The sequence below is a fragment of the Solanum pennellii genome, chromosome 7 (assembly GCF_001406875.1).
Source record: "Solanum pennellii chromosome 7, SPENNV200".
Classification (NCBI taxonomy): Eukaryota; Viridiplantae; Streptophyta; class Magnoliopsida; order Solanales; family Solanaceae; genus Solanum; species Solanum pennellii.
Window position 1 is genome coordinate 26,896,386 of NC_028643.1, and position 5,189 is coordinate 26,901,574.

The following is a 5,189-nucleotide window of genomic DNA, read 5'->3' on the forward strand; positions in this document are numbered from 1 at the left end:
TTTGCCAATAAAAATTGTAGGGAAAGTTAAAATTGTTGGAGGGAATATAATATTTTGGTGAAAATTTTAAGGCCACACTTATAATGTGTTGTTTTTACAATAATAAAAATATGATATTTAAAAAGTGTGGTCATACATGTAAAAAATTGTTGCCAATTATATCATTTTATAGCAACACTTATAATGTGTAGCTTATAGAATTAAAGAGTAACTTTTGAAGTGTTGCCAATAGTATAGTTGCTAAAAGTTAAAAAAATTGGCTACACTTTAAAAGCATTCCCAGAAATACTTTGGGCAACACTTTAAAAGTGTATTCTAGAAGTAGTGTGGCTTAGACCTAAAATGGTGTAGTGTTGAGTCATTTTCCTCTGGGTTCGAGGTAACCCAACAATAAAGTCCATATCAATTTCTTTCCACATCCAAGTAAGAACATCTATTACTTGAGTTAGACCAACTGGTCTTTGATGCTCGACTTTAACTTGTTGGCAATATTGATACCTAGCTACTAACTCCGCTAAGTCGCTTTTCAAACCATCTAAAATCATGATTCATTTTTGTTGCACCTAGATGAATAGAATTTCGGGAACCATGAGCTTCTTCAAAAATTTGCCCACTCATTATGAACATCTGGTACACACAATCTAACTTGATACCTAAGCACACTATCCCCTCCTTAGGAGAATGACTCATTGAATTTTCTAAGAACCGATTTTCTCAACTCCATCAATAGAGGATCAAGGTGTTACTTAGACTTCACCTCAACCACTAAGAATAATTCGGAGTTATGATGAATCGTAGACCCTCCTTTTGGATAATCTTATAACCGAACACCCAACTAAGACAATCTATGAACCTCTTTCACCAAGTCTTTAATATCATCAGGAACATGGGCTACACTACCATTGAAATACGACTTAGAGAATCTGCACCTACATTGGATTTCCAGTGGTGGTAAAGGACACTCATCTCATTGTCCTTCAAAAGTTCGAACCACCTTCTTTGTCGGAGATTCAACTCTTTTTTAGTGAACATATATTGAAAGCTCTTGTGGTTCGAGAACACATCCACATGGAAGTAATGCCTCCATATTTTCAAAGAAAACATTACGACAACTAATTCAAGATCAGGTATTGGATAGTTCTTCTCATGCACCTTGAGTTTTGTAGAGGCATATACTATCACCTTACAATGTTACATGAGGACACAGCCCAAACCTATCCTGGAAGCGTCACAATACACCACAAACTCTTGAGAAACCTCCGGTAAGGTCAAAACTGGAGCGGAGGTAAGCTTGTCTTTCAACACCTGGAAGCCCTTTTCATAAGCTTTTGACCACTCAAACATAGCATTCTTTTGGGTTAAGGTAGTCAAAGGAGAAGTAATGGATGGAAACCAATCAATAAAACTACAATAATACCGGCTAAACCCAATAAACTTTAACTATCTGTTGGAGTCAACTTTCTAAGACATTTCTTTACCGCTTCCCTTTTATTCGGATCGTCCTCAATATCGTCACTAGATATGATGTGACCAAAAAATGCAACTGATCTCAACAAAAATTTACATTTACCATATTTAACAAAAAGTTAGTGTTCCTTGAGAACTTGCAATTGTCACATCTGGAGAGCACCCCCTAGATGTAACTGACGTCGTTGTCCTCAAAGGGGACTTAGACAAGCCCTTAGCATTCGTCAAAACATATCATAGCTTAAAAAGCAAAAAATTGAAAACTTTTACATATACTAAGTGAAGTTCATATAGACTTCTCACTTATCAAATATTTTGATATACATAGACCTCTCACATAAAAGCTTACTTAGGCTTCTCTTTTAAGAAACTTGATCAAAATACTTACGATAGTTTAATAAAAATCTCTCACATAAAAACCATCTAAAGAGTAAGAATCTTGTAGTTAGAGAATACAATATCAATATTCCATATAGGCCTTACTGTGATAGAATTCAATGATAAAATGAATAAAAGTATATCTCTTAGACTATTACAATCTTCATGGATGGAGTAATGAAAAGATAGTATCCCGAACATGAGGACCTACCATCACTTGAAGAAAGAGTTCGAAGCTTCTACAATCGACATTCTTAAACTTAAATGGACGGAGCCTACATTTTATAGATATATAAAGGATATGGGTTAGTAAGCCACTTGTCATAAGTATGTGTATATGCACATAAAATATTCCAAGACGTGCATGAAAAGAACCATTTCTTTACAAAGCATGCTAAATAATTTGATAGCCTTTAATGCACATACAATATAGAAGTTACAAGATAAGAATCACAACAACATATAGCATAATCATAACAAAACACACATCATCATAATGTTATATTAGCATTTCATGTTTAATAGTTCATATCAAAATAATATACAACACTTTCCAATAATGCCATAACAACCCTACAAGTGTAATGATCATGTGAATCCCCATAACCCATATAATCAATGTAAACAAGATAGGAGACCATACGTAATGCTTTACTTCTTACAACTTATATCAGAAGTAGACACCACCACATATAGCAATATTGAGGTATACACAGAACATTAGGAGTTTAATATATGGAGTTTACATAGAATGCTCGCTTATGAAGCTTACATAGGCCTCTTGTTTAGGAAAAATAACCAATATATACGAAATAGTCTAATAACATTGTCTCACATTAAACCATCTAAAGAGCATTAAAACATTTGGAAATATCCCATGCTTCAATACAATGAGCCAAATGTAGGCTTACAACAACAGTCTCAAAAATAAAGGAATGAATAGTTTCTTTAGACATAACAACAACTAACCTAGAATAGAGAAATGGTAACATCTCTGAACATTGAGGACCTGCCAATAACCTAGGGAATATGTCCAAGTGTTCTTGCAAAGTTGCCTACTATACTTTAACGGCCTGAACCTACATTGTTTGGAAAAAGGGAAAGAATATGTGTTAGTACAACAACATGTATTAAGTATGGAATCATATGCAAGTAAAACCATTGAAATCATACTTAAAAGAACATTTTGTTCAGAACCATGTTAAGTCACTTTCAAAAGACTTTACGCACATAAGAGCACATGCAAGTTAATGATCATAATATCACTTAAGACAAGTTCATACTCAATACAAGAGTAACATTAGTATAAGGTCATATTCCTATGAATATCATCATATTAAGATCAAATCAACATAAAACTCCAACATAATGTCACATCAACAATTCATGTACTAGAGTTCATAACATCAAAACATATAAGATCCTTACTCACAACCCCTTCCCAAGCCAACCGTTGCAATGCTTATGTGAAGATCCATAACCCCACATAATCAAGTCAACCAAGAAAAATATCATAAGTGTAACAATCCTAAAAATGGTTATGCTAAGTAATGCTTAATGTGTCTAGAATTCCAACGATTAGACCGAGTTCACACGGATTGATGTTCTTAGAACCAGACCTCGGAACAGTTGCTAAATCAAAGCCAACTAACTTGTAGAGTTATTTGAGCTAGTAAAGGTTGGTCCAGCCATGTAGGGCTCTCGAATATGAAGATTTACTTGAACGAGTCTTTAACGAACTTAAAAAGGGAAAATCTTAGGTTTGGAGGGCCTAGGGGTAAAATGGTCTTTTTAAAATATAAGGGTGGTATGGTAATTACCATAAATATATAATTAATTATTTAATTAATAAGGTGGAGGGGCATTATGGGGAGAGAGGGACCAAATTGGGCTATTGAAGTGAAGTCTAGCTCCACCTCAGTTCGAACCTAGGTGGAAGCAATGAATTAAATTGTTTTTAATTTAAGTTGGTAAATTAATGTAATTAATTTATATTTATTAGTTATTATCTGATTTAAAATAAAACTAAATCAGAGTTTTAATAATTAAATAAAACCTTATTTAACTAAGTCCTAAACTAGACTCCTAAGCCTGAAAAAACTCTTCTTTCCCACGCTCATCTCTCTCTCTCATGTCTCTATCACTCTCACTCACATTTTTATCTGCCAAATAACGTACAAAAATAGTAAGTAAATCAATGTTCTTCACACTTGAAGAACTCACTACAAAAAATTATAATCAAACACGTTAGGGAAAGAGAGGGTTTTTCCGTCATGTAGGTGTTGAAGCTCTTGGATTTGGACGTGTGTTTGGAGGGGTTCTTTGGTCAGGAAGTCAAGGTTTGAACGTCAAAAAGGTATGGGTTCTCTTATCTCTTGGTCACATTCCCAAGAGACCCCCTAAGGTTCAGACGAATCTATTCCAAAAAGTAGGATGGTTCCCCGTTGCATGTCCCTGTAACTAGCTCCCATTAAATCATAGGTTTGTGAAGTTTGCTGGTAGAAAACTAGGGATGAAACGTGTTTTTGTGATGATTATGTGTTTATATATATGTTTGGAATTATGTGACGTATGTTGATGTTTCCGAAAATGTAACTACGTGTGTATTTGTGTGTTGTCGTGGCTATTGTTCATGGTTTAGGACTTGAAATGGCATGATAGTTGTTTATCTTTCATGTACACATGTTGATGTATATGTGATGTTCATATGAGTTGAAATGTGGCTTATTTGAGGGATAATCTCTTGTCTAAACGAATCCATGAAAACACACCTAAAGCGTTCTAAATGCACTACGAAATTCCCCTAAGAACTAAGGTGTAACTTGATGAAAGGATGCTGAAAATTTAAAAGAAAATTAACAGCTTCTAGTGATGAATTTTGGTCAGCAAAGAGGGTTCAAAATGTTAGAAAAAGATGAATCAAAACAAGTGAGGTCATAGAGGATTGAACCCGAGAACTCACCATGTTAAAAGCCATGAAAATAAAGAAGTTAAAAGAAATGTAGTGAAGGGGATTCGAACCATGGTATTGGATGGAAAATGTAACTTAAAAGAAAAAAGTAAAAAATGAGAGGAGTGGTATTCGAACCCACCACCTCTCAATCAGATTTAATGAGGAGAATAAAATAAATAATAAAGGGGGAGGAATCAGATTTAATGAGGAGAATAAAATAAATAATAAAGGGGGAGGCGTGTGGAAATCGAACCCACAACCTCTTAGGCAAATTAAGGAGGATAAAGAAAGAAAACTAACGGGAGAGGCGTGTGGGAATCGAACCGACGACCTCTTAGGCACATTAAGGAGGTGAATAAAAGAAAAATAAAGGGGGAGGCATGTGGGAATC